Source organism: Takifugu rubripes, chromosome 14 (genome assembly GCF_901000725.2).
Source record: "Takifugu rubripes chromosome 14, fTakRub1.2, whole genome shotgun sequence".
NCBI lineage: Eukaryota > Metazoa > Chordata > Actinopteri > Tetraodontiformes > Tetraodontidae > Takifugu > Takifugu rubripes.
Window position 1 is genome coordinate 14,085,858 of NC_042298.1, and position 26,496 is coordinate 14,112,353.

The window sequence follows — 26,496 nt, forward strand, 5'->3', positions numbered from 1 at the left end:
CTGCTATATTTACGGATGCTTCCACAGATCTGCGGCTTGATGCTCTGCAGGTGCCGTTTTGGTGTTTGAAGATCAGAAACTTGTGAAATCAAACTCCACCGTGGCCTCTCTGACAACACCGGATAACTGGTGTGACTACTTTATTATTATGAGGTATGTGCAAACCAGGCGTGAATAAAATAAATTCAACTTGGAAGCAAACAGCCAGCCTTGTCTGGTTTTCTCATCCAGTTGGTTTCCTCTGTGTCTGGACAGGCTGTTTGACAAGCAAACTATTTCAGCTAATGCTGGAATAAAATAAAGTTTGGAAGGTTAAAAGAAAACTGGAAGTTATATAACTGCAGTGAGAAAGAAGCTGCAGAATGTGTGAGATTGTGTTTACATACACACCTGCGCTTGAGCCGAATGTGTGTAATGTAATGGGGAAGTCCTGACTTAACCATCTGTATCTTTCGGCATGTAGTTGTGTCAAAGGCCTGCGTGTGGATCCCAGAACAAGATGACTAGAATATGAGGGGAGTTGGGGAAGGTTGCCATGCTTTCCATTAGTGCCTCCCAAAACATGCCTGGCACAGCGGGGGTCACCAAGATGGCATTGTCGCCCATATGGCCAATCACTCAAACAGGGCTGAGGTGTTTTCAAAGGGACTCGGCAGCAACCTGAACTGTCTCCACAGGGGTCAGCGGTCGTCTGGGCAGAAGAGGCCAAACTCCTGCTGGCCGAGGAGAGACAGACATATTAGCTCTTTGGCTGTAACCCCCTCCTCTCTCTCTCTCTCTCTCACACACACACACACACACACACACTCACACCAGTCCTTTCCATGTATAGCTCCGAGAGTCACTGAAGTCTGATAATGGGCCAGAGACCGTGACCTTGAGAGCTGCACAAACAAACGAGGAGGGAGCTCGACACGACATGTTGACAACTAACCAGCCTCTTATTTATGACTTTATTTTTACATTTTGTCATTTTTATTAACATTCCTCAACTAAAGAGAAGAATTTTGCCTAGACGGGCCTTTTAAAACAAGCAACCAAAATGTTAAAAGTAATAAATGGACCATTTCGTGTATACAGTAGTCCTTTATTGAATACACTAATCCCTTATATAAAAAGGTTTTGAGCCCTTGATTTAACATCTTAACCTCCAGATGGCATTGCTCTCATTAGTCTCAGTCATTATTCTTATTCACAGCACCAGAATTTCTCAGCTGTGGGGCCTGTAAGCTGTTAATCATTCAGTGCTGATTGAACACTGATTACTCTCAAATGAAATTAGCTGTCAATAATGTGAAAAGTTCAAATGCTCCGAGCTGAGATGCAGTCAGCAGAGGCTGCACGTGTTTGAGAAGTGTTTGCTGCCTTTGTGGTATGTTGGACTGATCATGATTTAGCTCTTTCTCTCCCGACACAATTTGCTCCTTCCTGCAGTAAATCCAAAAGCTTTCTGATTCAAAGAAATCATTAACCTGGGCGTTTCTATGATGATACGGTTCATAGCAAATACGTCCTGCGCTCAGATGTCCAGCTCAATTGCACACATGGAAACAACAACCTGGTCTGATCTGACAGGACGTGTGCGTTTTTAGAGAAGCAGAATCCCTTCCAGGTGCACTTTTGCAGCATCACACATAAAGTATTGCTGTTTGAAGTTGCAGTCCCACCGGGGCAGAAAACCTCTGCTTCACTTCTTCACCCAGTGACCTGCTGTGGCAGATGCATTTGAAATGCGGAGGAAGATTTTCATAAGGGTTTGAAGACACTTTCAAGGCTGCTTTTAGAGGAAAGGCAATGATGGAATACCAGCAATAACGTGATGCTGATGATGGAAATGATGGAGAAGGTGATGATGATCATCGTGGAGACGGGTGCAATCTCTAATCTGCAACCTGCAAACTCACAAAACAAAGGAATGAAAGGCAGCTGCTGGGTTCTTCCTCCAGTATTGACACCGACGTTAGCAAACTTGCAAAAACACTGAAACTGGTTCTGAGCATTAAGGGGAAGCTGAACTGAAATCACAGCAAGCCGCTTCCACTCGAACGTTCCTCTGGACATTTTCCAATGAAACCACGATCCTCCCTCCGGGGTCGCTAAAGTCTCACATTGTGGTCATGTCTCCCGGAGGATCGTGCAAATGGTGGCAGCCAGAGACAGAAGATGAGTCCCCTCTGCTGTAGACGTCTGCTGACTGCTGTCGTCAGCGTCCCCCCCCCCCCGCTCTCCTCTTTCAGCTGCCTACTCACTCAGCACACCCTCCTTTTTGGGGTGACTATGAATCATGGAAATTGATTATGCTGTCACATCTCAAATACCCCTGCCCAGGGCTTGACCGCATGGTGTGTGACTGCGGGTCGGTCAAGCCTGCTTAAGGGATGCGCTGCTGGCTGGCCCAACAGCGCATCCCTTGTGCAGGGTCACACATCTTCCTACCATAGCAAATGGAGCAGAATCACTCATGTCTGCAGGAAGAATGAAGATGTCCTGTTCAGAATTCCAGCCATCGTCCCCATTCGGACTGTTTTCACCACTGCACCATCTGTCTTCAAACTATGTTAATGGATTAATCTCCAAAGCCCCACTGAAATTCTTGAGGAAATCTTGAGTAGCATGCCGTGGCGACATAAGTCTTGGGATATTGAATATCTTTGCTTCATCACTCATGTAAGAAGGATTCGGCGTTACACTCACAAAGGAGTGCAGCTGCAAAATCAAAGAAGAAAATATTTTAGTGAAACACCTTCAAACGGTCCTTTCCTGTCAACATACGATACAGAAAACCACATGACATCATCAAATTGGATCCAATTTGGCTTCCTCTTGGAGCTGTTTCTTCCTTGCCAGAATAATAGACACAATGGTTCTTACTGGAGTTTTTACTTAATCACATCGACAATATTTATCAGCAGCTCCTATAGAGCACCTTTGCCTTTCAGCCAGGCTTTCCAGCAGACTCCCCTTAATGCTTTCTGCAGATTGTTGTTCTTTTTTTTATTGAGAAGATAAATCTGCTGTAACAAGCTAAAAACGCCCATAAATTTTGCTCTGACTCGGGCTGCATTGAGACTTTAAGGGTCAGTGTTGCTATGGAGATGCATCAATCCTTCTAGGGGCCTCGGCGAGCACCATAAAAGAGGCGAGCATCTGTGACAGCGTTACTGTTGTTATTGTGGGCTGGCTGTTAAGGCCTTTTTTAAGACGCACGGGCTGAAGGGCCGCTTACTGTCTCTCAGACACACTTGCGCGACAGAATCGAAAAACTGCTGACTCGGCAGTGCTGAACATTTGTTAAGTTAAAATGTTCCCAAAGAGAAGCTCGTTTTAAGTATTACATATAAGCTGTGTCTGTTTACAGCAGTCTTTGTTAACATTCAGTGCAATGATATTCTACTAAGTAGTTTACTAATTTAAACAATTTAGATGAAGAACAGGGTGGAAGAACATTGTAGTAGTCCACAGAGAGGAGAAATCACCGTAACACTACTGTTGATACTATTTAGAACATACACTTTACAGGAAAGACATGAACCAGAAGCCCTCCAGCTCAACCCTACCCAGTCCTCAATAGCCTGAGCTCCAGATCCAGAATTATTTAGTTTTTTGATCATTTCTCCCCATGATTTACCTTCTATTCCCAGACGACTATCAGAAATACACCAGCATCATTTTTAGACAACGGCAGAACCTTGAGTTGAGCCCTCCGCAGAGAAAGAAAGAAAAAGGTTGGCTGTCTTGTCACTGAACCTAATCTGACCTTTTCCACAGGTTTCATTTTGAATTAAAATTAATTTTCCATTAGAGATGAATGACTGAACAAACATGAATGGGTAGATCAAAGACGGACACTCCATCATCACTTGGTCTGCTGCTCATCGTCTCTTGAGCTTCCAGCTGCGGTGTCCCTCCGATAGAGAGCACTCCCAACAAGGTGTCCCAGCAAAGAGCCAGAGCTCCTGCTGAAAGACACATCTCACGCTCGCACGTCACTCGCTGCCAATGAAAAGCCTTCATTTCTCTTCCGTTCCTCGGGACGGTTCCCAATGCAGGATATTAATCAATCCCAGTTGTTCCTGAGCTCCACAATTAGGAACTTCATTTTTGGCTTGGGATCAGTCGCATACAAAAGCCTTTGCAGGACCGAGTTATGTGTGCGTGCTGACGGATCATTATTTCTCTTCCAACTTTTGCATGCTGGGATTCCTCACATATAAAGAAGTTCTTTAGAAAGGTTCTCTGTTCATCATTAGCTGCAGGTGATTGCAAATGTGTCTTTGAGTAGGGTCAACAAGATGCAACCTTAAATTCACTTCATCGCAAGAACTGAGCATTTACTATTATATTATATTTATTATACATATCTATTATATGGCAGAATTTGACTTCTTATGTTTTTAAGCTTAAATGCAAAACTTCCTGTAAAGACGATCTACCCAGTGAAATTAGTCGCATCTGTTTAACTAATATTTTGCCTTATATCTAACCTTAAAACTCTTTTTCCATATTTCATGTGTTCTTCAGCTCTTTTGATACATTGTTCTCGTTGATTAGAGGCTATTGGTTTCAGGCACAGCACGTTCTCTGTCCAGTAAATTAGGCTAGGCTGCAACCAAAACCCCTCATTTTGAATGTCAGCCTTTCACATCCTGAGCAGCTGGCCACATCATAACGCCATAGTTATTCAAAGGCTCTGACCCTGTGCTGAGGTTGCCTTGACACAACAAACATTCCCGAAAGCAACTTCAGAACGAGCAAACACGCAGCTCAAACACACTGCAGATTATCTGCTAGCAGTTTATTTGTCCGACGACAGCCAAACACAATATTCATTTTCGGCTGTTATTGAGGGAAAAGGGGAAATAATAAATTCCAAAAGTTGTGGTTGAGTGTTTAATTGGCATCAAATTCTACATTTATTCCTGCTCATTTTGCTCCCTAGGCAGCAGAATGCTGCAGGATTTATCGGACTCTCTCTGCATCAGGAAGAATAAATGTAGCAATTAAACGTAAAAAATGCCGTTTGTAAACTTTGAGCAGAAGTTGCCTTCTCTAAATTTTCTTCATAATTTAGATTTGTGGGACAGAATAAAGGGGTGCATTGCAAAAAACTGGTATTTTTTTGATAAACCACATAAAACTTAAAGAGATGGTAATATGGAGAGTTGCACACAATAACCACAAACATCTTAATTTTAACTTGAGTGTTTTTATTGTTAGTAAGACCGTTTTGTGGGATTCAGTACTAAAAATGCTGCAAAGGCTTTTGATACAGCACACTGGATGTTTTCATAATGTGTAATTTATTGCCTTTAATCGTATAGTAATTAATTCAAGTTTGACACTGTTGGTTAAGCAATGACTAATGAGGACCACACTTATCTACAAATGCAAATCTAAGTGCAGTTTCCCATTCAAGTAATGACATTATGTAGTTATTGCTCGAAAAATGTAGGAAATGCATTTCAAATATGCCGTTTTTTTTTCCCTCCAGAAGGATCTTAACAAGCATGTTAATGTCTCTTTGCTACGTTTGGAGACTTGTACACAAGAGCTTCAACTTCATGCAGCACTGTGGTGATTTTATTATCAGGACAGTGTTATTGTTTACAACATAATGAAAATACTTCCCATTTATTAATTAGCAACTGACTATTATTGTTCTTGCTGCTCATCCCTGCACCTTTTAAAATAGCTCCTGCGCATTACAGGAGTCTTAAATATGTTGACAAGGCAAAACAAACAAATGCAGAAAAAACTGACGTTAGTTGAAGAGTTATTCACAAAGCTGGAAAACTCTTTATTAGTAAAATATGCTGCTTCAGACCTGTCCCGCTGTGGAAGTCTAGAATTTATGTTCCGAAGGGAGCCTCACGGTGAACAGGCTCACATGTGTCTTTGTGCTGCTTCCCTGCGGCCTCTTTTAAAAGCATTCTGAACAGATTTGAGGGATATCGTAAACCAAATGATAAATTTGTCCCCTTGTCAAGTGCAGCCGTAAACTGAAGATCTGCTCCGAAATCATGTAGGAATGCCATATATCCCGGCTGATTGCGAGCCCCCGCTAGCGATGGCAAAATACATTACATCATTAAAGGTATGATAGGAAATAAGCAAGGCTTTGTTCTTGTGATTGTCTTGACATCGAACAGCCTGTTTGATGTAATAAAGATCTATGCAGTGAGAAAGACACTGAACATGTGGGTCTATCCCCTGAAAACAAATACCCTGCATTCCACTAAATCCTCAACATACTGCAAAATTTTCTGACAAATGCAGATGCTTTATCTTTCAGGTTGTTTCAGTCCACAATGGATTTAGATAATACATTCTTTCATTTCCCTCATTCCACCTCTTTGATTTCAGTATAAGGTCTTTTATTTCACATACAAAAACAAAGAGACACCCCAGACTAACAGTCATAAAGCAACATTTCTTCCTTGTTTGATATGTTTATTATGTCTCTTATTGCACAGTGAACTGACTCCTATTCGAAGATGCCTCTGGAGGAGTGAATGCGATACAACCCCGGATCAATTTGTATTCAGAGATTAGTAGGATTTGAGACATGTTTTCAGATTAGATGGCATGAGAAATGCTTGCCTCTGAGGTTCAAGGCAGAGAGAGCGACATTGCCGCCATGGCTGCCCCCTCCCTGACTTGGAGCTGGCTGGTAATCCTCCTGGGCAAAGGCAATAAAACTCCAATTTCTACTGTACCTGCAGCTGAGTGTTTTCGCTAGTTTTGGAGCACAGGGAGCATGAAATTCCAGAGGAACCATATCAAAGCGCCAGCCCGCTTCGTAACGACATCAAAGCCTTCAGAAGTCAACAAGCATGAAGGCAGACCGGAGCGCTGCGTGGGTTTGCAGCCTTGAAGGGGGATCGTTGTTATTAGGGGTTGTAAAAGGGGGCGATAGCAAACAGAGGGTAACAGGGTAGGGGATTACATCTATCACCGTGCATATGTGCTGCCATGTAAAAGGCCTGCCTGCAAGTTTTCTGCTTTCTACTGTTGTGATAGCTGAGACTGTAACCCAGACTTTGGTGGTACCATAAACACAGCATGATGTTGGGTATCAAATACTTAAGGCCCTGTGATAAAGATCTGAGAGGAGCCCAGCTTGGTGGCAGTACCGTAAACACAGTAATCGCAGTGATAATGGGCCGCGATACATTTGTCATCTTAATAAATGCTTCCTAAGGCCGGGAAAGCTGAAATAGGAGCCGTGACAATTGGATTTAATGTGATTGAGGACATTTAATATTCTTCAATGTTACGATAAGGAATGTGATGAAAATAGTCTGACATTTAAAATTACTGCTTTTGAATAATCCTCTTTTTTTTTTTTTTTTTTAATTCTACCGTTGTTAAAAACACTTGTAAGTTATACAACAAAATTTCATAAAGTAATTTGCATGTTGTTTATTTAATATGACTATATTAGTCACACCAAATACATCCATTTGTTCTCACCAGCTAATAGGACAGACGTCATATTTTCAGTGCTGCATGTTCCTAAGGAAGCGTTTCACAATGAGCGATATCTAACTGTAAACTCGTTAGCTTAATTTAGCCAGCAGTCTGTGACACACACAAGAGCCTGTTCAGAACAACCTTCGTCCATTGTTCCTATTACACTGGAGCCCAAGTGTAATGGGCCATTAAGAAAGAACCGTCACTGGGTGTAATTAATCATGTGTGCAATTATTAATTTTGAGGGTTTCTGGGAAACGTTTCACAGAGATTCAGTCAGCTCCCTCACTGTGATTTTTTCATACCACCGCTGGGTAATGTTGTGTTTTACTTGCAAAAACAATCTGTGTGGTGGTGGAAGTTACGTTCACCAGCATCAGGGTGAACACAGTGATGTATGATGGTCTGGAAATCTGAAACAAGGCCTGAGCAGCTTGATTTGTTTTTTGTCTAAAAGTCTGGAAACTAATGCTCGCAGAAGGTTTTATACGGATGTATGAAATGGAACCAATGGCTGCTTTTCAAAGGAATGTGTTTCTCTACAAATATGGTTATTTATTAAAGCCCTCATCAAAGCTGAACAATTCTTTTTTTTCTGTGTGCTGGACTGAGTGGACACATATGTTAATAATCCCAACTGTTTCCACAATTGTTTAAAAGGAAATATTGGAGACATTTAAAACCGGGATTGGGTCTAGGCTGGAATGTGCTTAATTGCCGTCCTTGGCAAAGGAAATACGTCTGAATATTTGATCCTGCCCAGTGTTGGCACTGCTGCGGCGAACATGCCTCCGTTTCAAACATGTCTACTCCCTCTCTTCCTGACAAATCAATGAGGAACAATGATGATGATGCCAGTGCTTGAGTGCTCTCAGTCCTCGATCCTATCCGTCAGATTCTGATCATTGCTGTGGGTTCCAGCACAGCGCGTAACCCACATTAAGGGTCAAAAAATTAAATTCTTCATGATGGATGACTATAGGAGACCTCTGGATGGAAACAGCTGCCTAACGCAGGGACGTGATCCCAAACTCTCTTCCGAATGGTTTCAGCTGCATTGTCAGTCACCTTGGTCTTTTGGGGTTTTTAAACTAAACTTCTGATGAATCAGTGTGACCTCTTGAATCGACTTGGATTAGCATCTGAAGAATCCTTCCGTGGAATCATTTCTCTGTACGTTGAGCCAAGCTTTTTCACAAAAGAAATGAAGTGAAGAAATCCAATAAGCAGAGAGGCAATACGGTTCCATACAGGCCTCTGATCAATAGAGAAGGAATGGAAAAATGAGTGTGAGGTGTCTGGTTTGAAGTGTTAAAAATGGGTTGCATCAGTTTAAACTTTATAAAAGCTATCAAAATCCAAGAATGACCTCATGATTCTCTCGAAGATCTGTCTAATGTATTACCAGGATAATGTAAAAGAAACAGATCAACCTATGGTATTTAAATGTGACGCCTAGCATTCATTGACACCATTCAGCCATCCCACAATTCTAATCTATTGGTGCAATTTTGCTGCCAGTGCAGTCGGTGTCCTGGAAGTTTAAACCAGGAAACTCAGGGACATGTCATGATATTTGGGAGAAATTTGACAGTCATTCTCCTTGTTCACGCTCTCCTGACTCCCTACAGGAAATGTCCTCACGTCCTCTCTGACTCTTTGAATCTCAGCGACTCTTCAGCAAAAGATCAACCAAATCATTCACTTTGAATTCAAGTTTCCAATTACAGCAGTGTTGAAGACACAGTTATCATTTAAGTCATGTCGGAAAAGCCAACGTTAAAGATCTCTTCTTTTGTTGCTCTTAAATTAGACCTGCACATCAATCAGTTCGCACCAGACTGAGCTGGAATAACTTTCTGGCTCGGCCATTCTTCCCCGTGAACGGCTTTCCCCCTGCTCTTCCCTGCTGAGCAAGGTGAGTCAAGAACTTTTCAAGCACCACTGGGAAGCTAATTAACAACGTGGGTGTGAAGAAACCCCAGCTCTTGGTTGTTTTTACCCCCTGATGGGAAACACCCACCAGGTCAGTCGGCCTCCCTCAGAACGAGGTTTTTATTCACAGACAGGAAGTTGGACAGGCTTTCCTGGACCCTAACCCGACCTACAATAACTCCAACTGCTGCCAGCAACTTCTCACACACTGATTAACAAACAAAGAGGCCTAAATTCCAACGCGCACATTTCACACGAGCACAGGAAGAAGATTTGCATGCTGGACGTACATAAGAAGAATCCCACTCTGTTTCACTGGGAATTTATCACAGAGATTTACAGCTGGACGGGGTCATTTGTTGCTTAACTCTCTGCATTACCCAGCAAATGCAGCGCCGTGCTTGATTCACTTCATTAAGATTGACTTATAGGAGCGAACAGTAATGATGAAGAGTCTCATCTCCCTCCTGGTGTTTAGATCATCATAAATCAGAAGACGTGTGGTATCTTCATGGTACCTTTTTTGTTTAGAGGACTTTTCCTTCAAAAACGGTGATATCTGCTGACATCTTCTGAGACATCTGCTCATTATTTTGACACAAATCTCAGCCGTCCTCGCTCTGTCTTTCTCTCTCTTCTTTCCAGAGGTGCTGCATGTTGTTGATGTGCTGTCCTCCTGTTGCTTTTGGCACCTTATTAACAGCACGGCTGTTCAAGGGGAGCACATCTGGAAACGGGTTTTGGAAAGGACAACAAATGGCCCTAACCGTTGCTAAGTGCTGTATAACACTATACAACAATTCTAGTTTTCTTTAGGACTATCACAAGCACTGCAGGTTTGGGCTATGAATTGTATTTAGCGCATTATTCTTCCACATCAGATATTGACTTCGTTTTGCACTATTTTATGTGCTAGCATAAAGTCAACAAGACCTTAACTGGCTTCTCTTTAAAAAGCCAGTTAAGGTCCTGTTGACAGGTGATGGTGGTGTAATGCATCACCAGACATTCAAACTGTGTGAATAAATGTCCTTTTACATGAGATCTCTGTTTTTTGTGTGTGTGTGTTTTTTTATATTACTTTTGCTGCACCAGAATTAAAAGAAAGTACTGAAAATGCATTAAAGTGAATGTTCCTATTAGAGAAAACGATGAGCAATATTTAATTAAATCTCAGTAAATCTAATGTGGAAGAAGGTGAAAAGATCATCTGAGTCAAGTTTTGTCTGAAGAACTGAAATTACTCCAAAAAGATGTTACTGGAAACATTCACTTTGGGTATTCTCATACAAAAAGGGTCCAATGGATACTCAAATCAATGATTCTTATGCTTCTCAAAGAATCAAAAATTTTTTTTAGGACTTTCAAAATCTGATAATTTTTTGATCATATTAACTGAGAAAAGTGTGGAACGCTCAAAAACTTCAAAATCTTTCAAACACCACTGACTACATCTGTAGAATCTTTGGCTCTGTTCGAATTCACTGAAAAACACTGCATTTCCCTGCCCCCTTCACACACACACACACAGGCACACACACACACACGTGCGCATACGTATTAAAATAAATGGAAAACACTAATTACCACGTCCCCATTCTGCACTCTTTCTATACATCTTTAATGGGAAATTTGAGATAGTACTGAGCAAAGAGCTTAGTCTGTCACATCACATGATGTGCTGCAACTAATGCAGCTGACAAATGGGCCTATCATGGATCCCAGTTTTGCGAACGACCCCCCCTTCAAGAACAGGTGGCAGCCTCTGGATGACCAGATGTCCAAATGCAGCCATGTAAAATGGGGTCTGTCGCAATACAGTTGTGAACAATGCGTGACGAAGACCAAAGGTGGTCCAGCTTGTGTTAAAACCCCAGGGGGGCTGAGCCATGGGGTGAAATCTGGCAAGAGAGGGAGGTGGGGTGTGGCAACTCTCCCAGACTGCCCCAGTTGTACCCAGTCCCCTGGGGTAATTGGAACATGAACACCACTACCTTTGAAAGTGATCTCCAACACCAGTTTGAGGAAGTGGATGCTGTTCAACAATGAGGAAGTCATGTTGAATATCTTAGAGCTGCCTTTCCCCTCCACACATAACCCTTCACATCCACCAGGGCCTTTGTTCAGACATTTCTGCTTGTTAATGTCGTGTTTTCAAAAACCTGATACCGCCATTTGCTCGCACTGTATAAATAGACGGTTAGCAATAGTGGAGTGATGGAAGTTAAATATGTGGACGTGTGCCATGTTCTGCTGATAGCTGTCACCAGTGGGCATTCAATCAAACACTAACTGACCTTAGCATGTTTACAAAATTAGCTCAGTTCAACGCATATTTTCCTCTGTTCGTCCACAGAATGACTTTATTTCTTACCGTATTCTTAATATTTTTACAGCTTTTACAAAACATTTTAGACCAGTTAACTAACAATCTTTATAATAGTTTTTATTGATTATGTAGATTAACTAAGCCATATTTTTAGCATAATATTCTTATCAAATGATATCGAATATTTTGCTGGAACAGACGGAACAGACGGTTGCATGATGCCACGTAAAAATCAAAGATGACAAAGGCTTAAAATTTTAAATGACATCCCCACCAAATCATGTCGGCAGAGCAAGAAAAATTCACCGTCAAAATTCAGATTTGAATTACCCTTAACCGGAGTAACGTTAAATAAAGGGAGGGAGCAATTCATTCAGAGAGGAAGAAGATGACAAACTAAGTGTACATTGGAATGTACGAGTGGAGTTTAAGGCAAATGCAGATGGAATGGAATGCAATACTGAGTTCAATCTATGTCGCATCCTTTGCGAATTGACCCGATTGTCGCTCAAATTCTTCGCTGAGACACAAGACACGTTGCAATTTGTTATGATATATAATCCTGCGCAGGACACCATCCCACCCTTCTCGGCATTTCTCACTTTGGAAAGTACATCAAACCACGTCAGCCGATCAAGTCATGTGAAACTTTACGATGAAGGTATATTAAACTCTTTGGCATGTGCGCCTAAAGCGAGAGAGTGGATGAGATCTGATGTGGTGATGAAAACCTCTCGAAAAAGGACAAAATTAAGAAGAAAAAGGCTTGGAAATAGAGTATAAATAGGAGATGACTTTGGGTTGAAGTATATTGTTGCATAGGATAGTCTTAAACTTTAGTTGTTAAGTACAGAACTTGAGGAAATGTACTTAACTTTCCACCCCAGGATATCGGTTACATGAGTATGACTATAGAACAGGAGTTAACAGGTGCTGCTGAAAGACGAAACCGTGGGTATGCAATTAAAAAATAAAATACACAAAACCTAAATCCTTTACTACACAATGATGAAATTAACAGATACTTTTCACCTTAGTATGTCTTTGCCACTGTTGCAGTTTTAGCCAGCTAGCTTACACGTAGTATGTTGCAAACATGCTTTATGGTGCATATTTTTAAGCAGGAATACTAAGCAAATTAGTTATATTCAAAACACACAAGTTGAAGAAGATGGAAATAATCATAGCACACACCAAAATGGATAATGTGGATATTAGCAATGCCACATTCTTTCATTCTAACAGCTGCAGAAATGCAAAACACCCTCCCTGCAAACCTTCTAAAATTTCTGCATTTAAATTTTTATTTTCTTTTACAGTTTTTGCACTTTGGGAAGAACTGAAGAATCTGGACTTTACAATGATGGCTCAACTGGTGAGGAAATAGAAGCATACGCTCAAGTGCTGAAAGAGCCAAATTTGGGAATTTGGCTTCGCTGTTGGCTAAATGTTGTCCGCAATGTCCAGGCTAACGTGATCAAAATAGCAATACAAATGAGGAAACAACAGTTGGCCAGCGATGTAGTCAGTAGTTCAGCACGCGTGTTTAACTAAAGGAACATTCCTCAAAGACTGCTAAAACAGAAATAAGAATGTTTTGGTGTTGGAGCTTCTCCCAGCATTCACAGACTGATGAGCAGAATCCAGGAGAGGTCACCAATCCATCACAGGCCAGGCAAACTCATAAAAGGGGCAAATTAGAGTCTCTAATCTACCATAAATATTAAAGATTAGCTCCGTGATCTTTCCAAACTACTATGGGCTCATAAGTATTGTGAAAATGAGGTTTTAATTAAACTGCCACCTGTTGGTGAACTGTAGAGGATGAAGAAATGAAATGGAGGATCCACACTTGGAGCACAAACATATCCACAATTTTCTGGGATTCAGTAATCGGCATATGTCAAAGCTGGTATCTTTCAAAACAGCAGCTGTTTCATGCAAACACATGCAGAGACCCTTACTACACAAAATGTAACAAAAGCTATACCTTTAAAAAGGAAATTAAAATTGTTGTCCTTTAAATAAACTGGGGGGGTGGGGGGCAATAAAGTGTGTATATGAAATGTGTATAGTACGTGATGACAGGCTCATGCTACATCCAACTTTGTCAGCCAACTTGCTTGCTGTATGAGCAAGTCTGATATAAGTCTCTGGTTACAAAGGCCAAGGTTAACTTTCCACTGGAGCCTTATTAAATTGTAGATTCTAGATACATTGAGGCGTTCAAGCATTCGACACGTCCCTCATGAGCAGCTAAGGAGAAATAGTGAGTCCTTCACACAGCAAATCTTCTGAGTGTCGCATGTATAAGTTGCTCACATGCGAGTTCATTAACAGTTCAAATGACCATCCGTGACTTTTCACCTACTATCACGGTTTTATCCTGATGCTGGATCATGTAGACACTGTCCTCGTTTTCTCTGTCACCTCATCCCCACTCCACTCCCTCCCCACCTCTGAGGGGCTTCTCTCCCTAGCAGGTGGCCATCAGTCAGCAAAGACTTTTTGACTGTTTGACACCATAGCAACAGGCTTTGAAAGCAACACTCGCATTCAAATTCATGCTTGTGTACAGCAAAGTAAAAATGGGAGGTATGTTTACTTGCATGAATGCTTAACTGAAAATGTTAAATGCTAACAAATAAAAGGTAAAAGGCTTAGCTCCCATTTTCTCTCTCTCACAAACATTCACTACAGCAATAGCTTCAACATCTTATCTTGTAATCCTTGAACGGTCTCCCATAACTAATTTAACACTAGATGCAGGTATAGTGCCGCTATGTTGCTCTACTATTCAACGGCTGAGCAACAGGTCCTAAATACAAATCTCATGTCTGTCAGCAGGGGTCAGACCTCAGCTTGGTGTCTGACCGCCAGCTGGATTGAGCTGCTGTGGTGGGGAGGATGCATAAAAGAAAGAGCAGCAGCCAAAAACTGGGGTCACATCCAGCATGCAACAAGAGTGTAGAGTTTGGATCCAAATGTTCTTTCTCAATGTCCACGGCAGCAAAATTTCCAAAAATGGGATTAATATTATCTCGTGATTTGGACTTAAAAATGAAAACGTAAAGCCTTTAAAGCTATTGAAATGATAATACTTATTCATAAAATATCCTGCAACTCAGGCTGCATATCTGTGTTGGCAGGAAGTTTTAAAATGATTTCTCTCTTCAGACACATAGATAGAATGTTAAAAATGTTAATCCGGTCATAATTTTAATTTTATACATTTTTCCCCTGCATGTTGCAGCCGTAAGCTCCTCTTATTGGCTTCAAACACCCAGTGAATCGTTCCCCTGTCAATTTAATCTTTTCAATATTGCAGCTGAAGCACATGCAGAACTTTCAAAAAGTTGCTGTTTTTGGGTGACCCAATCACGTTGAGCACTCTTATTAAAAAAAGTCATTTTCAAAAATAATGAACATATTGGTTTCGTTTATCATCCAGTAGAACCTCATCTTTTCTGCCCCTGCTGTCAGTTTCATACCTTTGAGAAATCAAATAAAACTCAACTGCAGTGATTTTCTACAGTCTCACGCACACAAGCAGTTACTCATAAACTGTTGGTAACAGGAAACTAATCAGAGGTGACAATTTTCACACTGGGCTATCATAAAAACACCACACCATGTAGGGCTGCTCCCCCAGAGCTAATCATTTGATCCCAAACCTCCTCATGATTGACCATTGAAAGTCCATGAGTGAACACTAGCAAAACACTAGCCATTGTACTTTCAATTCTTTTCTTTTTTGAACTTTTTTTGTTAACCATCATGTAGGAGTGGCAGTGAAATCAGCAGAAGTAAAAGGGGAAAGCAGATATGAACTGCTGTGGGAGGAAAAGTTGGCGAAAGCTGTTTTTGTTTTAAGGTTTGGAAACGTTGCAGCTAAATTCAAAGAAATGAACCTTGTCTTGACCTTTGACCAACTCCACCTCTAACTCTAGCCTCCAATAAAGAAGTCCTATAATGTCAAGTTAGCTGTGATTAATGGCGGTACAAGGCACGCCATCTCTTCTTTGTACAAAACCCAGAACTTTGATCCAGCTCACAGCATTTCTGCTGTAACCCAAAGCATTTATAACAGCTTTTTAAAGTCCCAAGCCTATACAGCACATATATGTTTTTACAGGGTCTTCAATCCCTATATCTGATTTAAGGAAGACTGTAAAAACCTTCCTCTGCTAATAAATTAATTAATTTTAAAAAACCACTTGTTTTCATTTTGTGGTATTGATCCGTCTGTAAGAGCAGCTGCCACGTTATTGAGTGACTGACGTCCTATTTTGGAAACTTGAGGTTCCTCTTCACCTTATTACTTTATTGGCTAATGTGAGGGCGAGCTGTCAAAGTGACACCCATGGCAAGAGAGAGTTTATCATTCTGCTGACAGGCTAAATAACTTGTGCCGAGGCAACAGATAACAAATGGGATCATGTTGTGTCTTGAGTGTCTGGGTGTTAAAGACAAGAACAACTGGCTGCTGCAGAAATAAATGGATCTTTTCTCTCCGACATTTCACTGCTGTGGTTGAGGTTCCTGAAGTATCAGAAAGAGGAACATGAAGGTTGACCCAAACAGCATTGACCCAAGCAGCCCGCAAGCGCGTGACAAACCTTTCACAACAGACTGGCTTCCCCTTTGAAACAGGTTCATAACAATGTTGATGGTCTGACAAGTTTATTGCCAGTTTTAGTAAAACAATGCACATGCAAGCCACATGTTTTGAACTCATTCTAAGATATTTTGCACCTATTCTCGGGGGTGGGTTTCCAAAGAAAAAATGTAACTTGCAGCATGCAATGCATAATGTGCATTGTAAGAGGTTTATTCTGTCACATTTCCACATAATGTGCGTAGGGGATCTGGTGTCAAAGCAGCAGGCTAATGAGCTAAGGTTGATGGACGTTTACCTTTGCCATATAGTCATTAAGAAGCCCAGCAGACACATCAATTTACCCATAAAGAGAAATATAATGGCACTCACACAAAGAAGATGGTGTGCTTTCAAGTGACTGTGACGTGTCAAAGCAAACAAATGTCCTGTTCTCGCTCACACACACCAACACAGCTTTACAGCTGTTTCTGTCCATACAGTAAGTGAGATACACCCATGAGGCGACCACAGAGCGCAGCTTAAAGCCCAAGAAAATTTGCCGCAAGAGATAAATTCCAAGATGTCAGACGAGCTGTCAGTGGGAAAGGATACACTGGTCATTACCACATTTCAGATATATCTTCAGTGCAGCCCCATCACCCAACACCCCAAGATGAGCCACATTTTCCCACAGTTAAAAATTGTCTTGTGTCTCTTCATAAGATTACAATTATCTAATTTTTTTTTAGGTCAATATGCTGATATCAATAAGGCTGAAATTATTCTGTGGTTCATGCCTAATTCCTAACCCATCAAGACTGGGACAAATCTTCCCGTGTTAAGGCCGAGGTGTTTGAATTGGTCCAAGTCATGCGCTGATGGGATGCTTTAAGCGTCACCTTTAGTTTGTCCAAGAAAAATATGTGACAGCAACAGCAATTCTGCCCATCATATGTTGCAGCCTGTCATGCCAGTGCAGCTACAAAATCCCATTGTTAAAGCTGGAATTGGGATAATTTGAAAAGGACTCGCCTCAGCTGTCAGAGAGCCTTATTAAGGCTGCCTAATAAGCCCAGGTTACAAGATAGTTCGGAGAAGTAAACGATATCCACAGAGCAGGCCACACATACAATAAAGTGCTGAGCCTCAGTGTGGATTTCATACTAAGGGCTGAACATACTCTAACCCTATTTTTGTTGTCCTGATCTCACGCAACCCTGGAGCCCATCCAGCACGGTTCAAGTAGTGTCCAGCAGTTCTACTGCCCTATTCCTGTGGTCTCCACTGGGACGTGCAGGACAAGGGGCCATGGTTCACCAATAATAGGGGAATACAAGTTCCGGAAACCTTGTCTAAACTCACTTCCTATGTGCTCCAAGTGTGAGAAGAAAGTTGTTGGGTTTTTTTTAGGACCTACCCAAGATAAATAATTAAAAAAAACCATTGTGTTCCAATTTGATGAACTGGACAGTCCACTGTGTGCAGAGGGCCACCGTCTCACATATGATGCTGGTCATTTACATCCAGCGGAACACCTCTTTTTTTCATTGCTCCAGTAGAGATATTGGGTGTTTTTCTGAAAATCTGCAGGAGGTTGGGTGTAGTTAAAGGACACATTCAACTGCTAGATTAAGTCATCAACGCTGCATTGCAAAGTGTCAACAGAAATGTTTCACACACAGGACCAACAAGGAATGAATACCATTTGGAGGTCACAAGTGGCAACCCCTCAGTACTTCAGGCCTTTTAAATGTTAGTGTCTGCCTTTCAAGAGCAAGGATGTGACCTCTAAACCTTTGAGAGGAAAAGAGATATGTGTTGCACATCACTGTTCTCATGGCAGGATAGGCTGTAGACCTCCATGCAAAAAGACCCCATAAATATATAAAACTTTTGTCTTTCAGTAATTGTTTCCTACTCCTTTCCCACTTTAAAAAATAAATGATGGAACCAGCACAGGCAATGACATAATTGGGATCATCTTCAAAAGACCTGTCTTTTAGTTACTTGAGCAATGCCAACCCTCATGGTTTGAGTCACATAAACTCCTCCTATCATGGTTACTAAATTTAGCTTATAGGTTGATTTGAAATGTTTTGGGAAGCAGTTTTCTCTAAGTATTGAGTTCATAGATGAAATATGGACGATGTTGACATTGGTCCATTGCTTGAGTGTTGTGTCAGATGGGGATTGGGAACTGGCGAGAGTCCTCGCCATCCCCCAGTACAATGGATTGTAAGGCCTTTGCACTTGGCAGGCAGCTGAGCTTTTATAGCTAATCAGGGAAAGTCATTGTTTTCCTTCTAAAGCAGTAGTGAAGCAGTGTGGCTCAGTTGCCATGTTGTGCCTGTTTGCTTTAGATTTGTGGAATATAAAAATCTTGCTGAAGCTAAGCTCTGTCCCAGGACACATCTACTGACCTTTGGAAGATGAAAAAAAATTCAAATGGGACTGAGGGGACTCTTGAAATGAGTACAACAGAAACCAGAGTAAAAGAAGAGTACACGGTCAAAGAGGGTAACTTTTGTCAAAAAGTGTCAGTTGTTTATTCCTGCTGAGAAAAGTACATTTTTGTTGGAGTGGTTTCCAGAATGCAGCACCACCATCCAACTGCAGAGGGGTTCTGCTTAATGAAAGCATAGCTTAAGAGGAATAAAGCACAAATCTCAAGCATTTCTGCCATTCCATTCTGTCAATGGACGGGGCCATGACAGTGCCCTCAGTGTTGGGTTCCAGGTTTGGCATTGGCAGGGCGTAGGAGGTTATAGGGCAAATGGCAGCGATGGCCCTGTCAGCCCCTTAGCTCACTGGGTCCTTGGGGCTGGCGCCAGGCTAGGCAAGGCAGAAAATAACCCTGCAGCAGTTGTTGGCCAGGAGAGAGTGACAGGGGGAGCATGTCACAGTGGCGGATCAGGTTTCAGCGGCTGTCATCAGAGAGCAGTCATTACTTTTGGGCTAATTATCTCAGGCCACATGTAAACAAACAACCTGACAGTGTGAAGACTCATTGTGTTCACAGCTTCAGGCTCTGCTGGTGTTTGGCTGGTGGTTTAAAGGTCAGTCCACCGTGCACCATCTTTCTATCACCAAGGCAATAGACTGTTGAAGGAGTTTATTTGTCAATGTATTTCATTTAACTTCCTATATTATTTTAATACAAAAAATAAAAACAACTCTATTTTGCTGAACGGACTTTGTTGAAACTAAGAACATACTGAAATACAAAATTGTTGTAATACTTATACTACAAATTACTGTTTGTTTAAGCTATATTTGCTGTTTGTCATGACTTATTTCATTCGCTTGATACTGATAAGACCCAGAGCACTTTGACAGAAGTCTTAAATTACTTCTCAACTTCATGCAGAGTTCATGGCTTCCAGGTTAGTGTTTTCTCTTGCCAGCCCCTTCCTGCGTGCTGCATCCACAGTTGCAGGGCAAAACAGAGGGAGGAGCAGAGGATTGGGTCATTTCAAGTAAAGATGATTAGATTAGAAATTAGATTAGAAAAATCATATTTTACAGAAATGTTCCCCATCCACTCTTATGTCATTTAGAACCTTTGGAGTATCAACTGTTTTCAGTAACCTGATTTCCACCCAACAATCAATTTCCAATGGCATGTAATAGCTTAATATTTCATATCAGAGAGTTTGGATTATTCACTGGGTTTGGTGCAAATAGATTTTTTTTTGGAGCAAAAGTTTCCTGGTTGTCCTCTGGCTGCTCCACCTAACCTCTCTGGGAGTTTTCTAACATAGTGATGGTTTTACTGGTTGCTGAGATGGCTTTACATGTACGCTAAAACTGAGCTCAGGAGAAGAAATGGTGATAAGTTTGACTAAAGTAACTCCAACAGATAATGTTTGACATTTTACTTTGTTAGCCGTGGCTCTTCTCCTGCAGTGAATGCTTCAGTGTAGGCTCTTTTTAAAGACCAGACAAAAGAAGCACAGAAGCATGATTTGGCTGTAAGCCTACCACTACAAGCATTTGTATCATGGCTTTTCACAGTATGCCAGATTTGTGCAAATTTGTGGAAGGCAAATTCCACAAACGGGGACTGGATGTTAGAGAGCGCATGAAATAAATGCAGAGTAACAGAGACACAGGGAGAGGGTATAAATTCCAACATAAATATAGTTCTTGCATGAACTGCAGCTTGTGGCCCTGCAGACATCTTAAATATAACACAAATTCAGTTTTATTGCAATACATCTCAAGGGGATGGTCAAAAATGATCTGGCCTCACTTCTGGTGAGCCTTTGGCTTTTTTTAAACAGTCTGCACTGTGACCCTGGAGCAGAGTTCACCTTCAAAATGAACTTTGAAATCTGTACAATCAGAATGTAAAAAGCATCACTAGCATAAACCACAAATCATAAACGTAAACTTGTGTTTTTCAGTTGATCAAAACGAATTGTTAATTCAGTTATTCAGTCAGCCTGTAGTAATACATGAATTCATTGCAATGTCAGACTTCATAAAGTTTCTTAGACAACTTCCCACACTTTGAATAAAAGCAATAAACTAAGTAGTAAGTGTGGCGAAAGGTCATGATTGATTTATTTTAATTGTCAGTGTAGCGCGGGTTTAATATCATACATACATAATTCAATAAAGGCTGGTCTAAAACAGATGTGAACTGACATTTAACCGCCAAACGTATCCTTTCACTTACGTCCTTTTACACTTTGCTGGCTTGTCAACTCTAACTGTACATTATTAATTACTCCCTTGCAGACACTTTGTGTGAACGTGAGCTGGGTGACCAAGAGTTTTGAATCAAATATTTATATATGTATTTTAAACCAAATTACTGCAGGCACATGGCTAAAGACATCATTTACATGCTAGGGTGTTTGAAGGGCATGAGACAAGAGTAAAGCTGACTACAGTGACTGAGTGATGTATCTAATGGAACATGAGCACCGCCTGAATATGGATTTAGCCATGCTATTAGCCTGCTCTGCTTCGACTATGAGAAATGTGATAGGCAATTAATTTTTAAGAACACGTTCGCTCATCCACACCAAGCCCTATTAAAAGGCTGGCGATCCCTCATTTGCTAATTGAGTTATCTGCATTGGTTTGGATTTGAACTTGAGAACTGTGACAAATCAGACTCTGTTTATCTACCATTATGTCAAAGCAAAAGGCTTAGTTTTATGATATAATTACACCACACTAGACAGTGACCCCAGCCAATCTTATTTTGTAATGCAGAGCACTTTGACAGTGTCCGCGGTGCAGGCTGGGCAGAGCTTTGTTTTTGCTTTCTTTTCATGTCCGTATCTGCCATAAACCCCGTCTAACTGGAGCAGGAACTATCTGCACGAGAATACACATTTTATTCCCTCCAGATGGCATCCTGAGCAAACTGGTGAACACACTACACTGGCATGTAGCCCTGCCGGCCCTTTCATGGTTTCAGGAGCAGCTCGTTGTCAGATGACAATGACCCAATAAGGGCTGCAAATGTAACAAGACAGGAAACTTTAAAGCGGGAAGGTAAGTTGTGTCTTTGAACGGGATATGATTGACACTATCCACTTGCTGCACAGGCCTTTTCGTGCCCCCACCAGAGACATTTTCAACTGGTGTCAGGACCCTATAAATCATCCAGTATCAAAGAGGCCATGTAACGCTTTCTACATTTCAACATATGTGGAATCAAAACGTGTCTGTCATCAATGTAAGCCACTCTGGAGGAAAAAGGTTTTTGGAGGCCTTTCCCAGTGTAATGTGGAACATATGTGCTATTGATTTGGGAGGTTTTACCTGCCATGGTGAGATACTCCCAAAATGAGGTGAGGCAGACACCCTCATACCTCTGCACTAGTAATGGATGAAGGCTGCACAGAGAAATTAACAAAGTGGCTAAATACCCACATGTATTGAAAATGACTTCTGAAGCTTTGCAAAGGTGCAGTGAGTGTTGTTATAGATCCAGCCTGTGTCTGTGAGTAATCCACAAACACACTGCTCATTTGTGTTAAACAGGGTAAACTTCTAACCATACCAGCTGGTGCCAGGAAGAGCCTCTTCATCTTATTATTATTAATGGCTCTCAGTGTCATCCCAGGTTTTAAGTTCCCAAAGGAGCTGATCCTGGTCTTATTCTAGACATATATCTTCCCTTGGAAGCCAACTCTTCCATCTCCTGCTGCTTTGTGATTAGGGTTGGCCCTTTATCTTGGCTTTAGCCCGCTTCCTCGACGACGCTCGGAACTGCACAAAAGTAAAAGCAAAGGGGATCCCCATTACGTGCAGGATTCAAGAATCTATCAGGATGAGCAAAGCTACAAATCACTTGATGAATGTTCAGTGGATTTGTTCCTGATTTGTGGCACTTGCTTCTAAATTTAGAGTTTTTAGAGGAGCAAAGCAAACATTTTCCTATACAACATTTTCCGGCATTGGCTAGGCATCAAACTCTAAAGCGCCATGTTCACTTTCCAGGCTGTAAATGGGAACTTTTAGTTACCTGCTTACATTTTTATTATGGCGTTATGGGCTACGCCACCTACCCGCTAAAGCCTTAAAGCCTTAAAACATAGTTGATTAACAGATGCCTGAGAAATGCCTGGGCCCCATATTTAAGTCACATTTGCAGCAATTTATTTTTTACTATAGAGAAACGAACTGCTCTACTTTAATGTTATCCTAGAAATTTCATCACCAGCTGGCAAAAGTCCATTAAAAAAAAAGACAATGTGAATGTGTTGACTGATTATTGGCAAAATCCCTGTACTCCACCTCATCCTCGATGCTGTGCATGCTCAACTGTCAGCAATAATAGGCCTGCGTGAACGACAAAAATCATGTGCATATGAATATTGATTACATATTATATGCATCGGTGCATGAAAACACTCATTGAAAAGCAAGGAAAAACAGATTCCCTTTGTTTCATCTCAGGATGTCAGCTTTTTATTAATTGTGTCCAATCTTATTGGCTAACTTGCAACACCTCTCACGGTTGGCAAACAACAAACATCAACATTCCTACTCATGGTGCAACTATATAGCAGACTGTAATGTTATACACAGAAAAGCAGCACAAAAATCACATTGTTCATGTAGTGGATCAAGTTTACATCAGCTGCTGGGTGCACATCATGCTAAGGTCTGATTCTGGTTTGTAGGTAAAGGGAATTCTGAATTTTTACTTTTTCCTCTTTGGAAACTTTGGAATTATAATCTTCACAACACTGATTTGAGATATTATGTTGCATTTTGTGTCAGGATTTTTTAAAACAACAGCGATAATGAATATGTTTTAATACTAGCTTGTGAAAAGTAATTAAATCCTTCATCAATCTTGGTCTCTAATTTTTATGAATGTTGTAAGAATAGTTGTGTAAGTGTGTACAAGAATGTAGTCTTGAAAATGCAGGAAGAAAATGCACAACGTACTGATCTGACACAATAGATCCTGTGATAAAAACAAAAAAAATGTTAACTCCTGGAGTTAAAGCTAATGAGTGAGGACCTGACCAGCAATACAAGCAATAAATATAAGCAAATTCTTTGGGAGGGCTGTAAATTTCCTACACCTTCCTGAGCAGTGGCGGCAATGCTCAGCATGCTATCAGCATCGCGGCACAAACATCTCTGAACCAACAAGCATCCGGGTTTAACCTTGTTGTTGGTCACAGGAGACGAAACCTGCTGTGACTCGAGGATCGCTCTCACCATTAACGAATACTCGCCACATTCTGGAGCCGCTGCGCACAGATTACAAAGCTCAGCTATTTTGAGATGACATAACCTCATAAGCAGACGCACTGCTGCACGACCTGAGACTGATTTGAGATTCCAGGCTAAATCCTTTGTGTTGCAGGGAGGAGCAAGCCATTAGCTGAACTCCTTTATGTTATTTGTGCATCAGATTAACATCTCAGATCTCTTGTTTTGCATCTTTTCCCCCAGAATTACGTAATAAAACACTAGAAATGGACTCCATTGCTGAGATTCTTAACAGCCTGTGCTTTTGGCTCTGTTACACCCGCCCATGAGGGTAAATCCAGTAAGTTTCTTTTGATGCTCTCACTTTGGATGTGATCAGATAGGTCGGAGCCAAAGCTTTCATTGGTGACTTGTAAAGAAATCTCAAGCAGCTACAGTGTTCTGATATTGAGAAGTGGAAACGGGGTATTTTGAAACGATCTATGTCATCCTTACAGCTGCCGCGATGTCTTAGGTTACCTCGATGCAGCATTTCCAAAGAACAGATAGGGTTTCCCTGGCCATTATTTTCATCCAGATATTTTTCCACAAACGCGGACAAGATTTATTGACAATTTGTCTTTTACGTGGCTGATTTCATTCTCACTGTGCCGCGCAAGGTTCATGAGACAGATTACAGCACGCAAGCGGGTCAGTTCGAGGCTGCTAGTTTCGAAACACGTATTAATTTCACATATGGGCACTGGTACAGGCCTGGCATGGTTTATGGGCAAGTGTTGGAGTTTTTCTTTCTACAAGGATCACTTCAAAGGACTTGGCAGGAGACGAGGTTGAACTCTGAGCTGAAGGTGAGAGCTGCAGATCTTCACAGCTGAGGCAGTAATAAAATCTTCGATGAGCCGTGCCAATTGATTCAAAGATGGATGATATAAATCAATAATTCAAGCAAAAGACAAATGAATTCTGTGTTTGAAAAGAAAATGTTTGCTTCTAATTATGCCCAATATATGAAAAAAGGTGTTAAACATCTGCTCCAATCCTATTAACTTGTTATTTACAACCGAGAGAGTGATTTGGTTGTGTGGCTTAAACCGAATGAGGATCATCATGGCTCGGGCCATATTTTATGTCAGTTAAAGTAAGAGGAGCCTGTGTCTCCTGGCATGGCGCAAATTCCTGAGATTAATGTAAATGATAAGGAATCTGCAACTCTCCGGATTCTGAGATCCTTGGGATTAAAGTTTCGGGTTTCATCCGCTGCTGGAAAGGGATGACTCACTGTCCAGCTCCGACAGCTATCAGGTGTCAGGTTTCCTTCCAGTTAAGAGAGTAAGAAAGAAGAAAACGCTAGCAGTGAGGGCTAAAGCTCACGGGGAAGAGGCAGCTTTCCGCTGAGGCCTCGGTTAAGAGGTTGAACTATGAAACGACGAAAGAGCCTTTCTGACATGTATACAAAAATATTGCTTTTAAATATCAAAATAAGACTGGGATGAAAACACAATCGAAAGCCAAACCAGAACACTTCAGGATACTAGCGCTGGCGGTCTTCAGGCGCATTGCTTGAGTGTATATTATGAAGTGTACCCGACCTCCCCTCTTTCAAGGTTATTGTCCATTTCATTAAAAACTGTTTCATTGATCGCCGTCCTTGGTCCGAGTGTCTCCTTTCGTCCGTCTCTCTATTAACAAAGTTAACTCTCTTCTAACCGCGACCTCCTTCTGCTCTTCTTGACCCGGGCAGACAGCTGTGCTTACCTTAGCATAAAGCCCCAACGATAGGTCATCATTATCAAATTAATCAAAGCTGTCACAACACAGAAGAGTGCTGCGGTCAACTCCGCACTGGGATCCAGAAACCACTTAGATCATGTAACACTTGGACGTGCAGCAAAGGAGGCATGCAGACATGTGCTCCACATGCATTTGTTCTTCAGAGCACACACACACACACACATTTCAGAAGACGACTGCAGAGTTGTGATGGTTCATGTTTGAGGTGCTGTGCAGACTTACTGACACTCACAGGTTTTTGCTGTGCACAGGTGGCGTTCATCATGATGATCTGCCGGACAACCTCCCCGAGGTCAGAGAATTCTTGAAAAGCTGGGACTTTTTTTTTTACTGCGAACAGGTGAGCAGGGATGGCTGGTGTGCAGGTATGTGACGGTGCGGTGATCAAGAGCAGGTGCGCATGTGAAGGGTGGAGACACACCTGTTAACCACACCCACACAAAGGAGGAAAAAAACCACAGAAGAAGAGAAAACACAAACCCTTTTAATGCAAATGAAAGGCAAAAGTTAGTACATTTTAGACCTAAAAAGGAAACATGAAATATAACCCAGCAACAGTATGGAAACAAGGTGAATATGTGGCCATATCACACAAAACCTTGGTGGGTGGAGTCCGAACCACTCGCGACCACCTTATTTTCACACTTAAATGTAGTTCAAGTCACGTGATCGACCC

The 26,496-nt window shown here is 41.5% G+C and overlaps 1 long non-coding RNA gene across 3 annotated transcripts; it reads right to left on the minus strand.

Moving 5' to 3' along the window:
• Window positions 1-1,045: 1,045 nt before the first annotated feature.
• Window positions 1,046-26,211, minus strand: LOC105417414 (uncharacterized). 3 transcript variants are annotated; one of them, XR_003890834.1, is made up of 4 exons: window positions 26,053-26,211; window positions 2,437-2,706; window positions 1,807-1,892; window positions 1,046-1,710 (listed from the first exon to the last, which is right to left on the minus strand). It is a non-coding gene; the product is annotated as an uncharacterized lncRNA (long non-coding RNA). The 3 variants fall into 3 exon arrangements; XR_965090.2 differs by having other exon boundaries at window positions 26,043-26,211; XR_003890833.1 differs by lacking the exon at window positions 2,437-2,706.
• Between the last annotated feature and the right edge of the window lie 285 nt (window positions 26,212-26,496).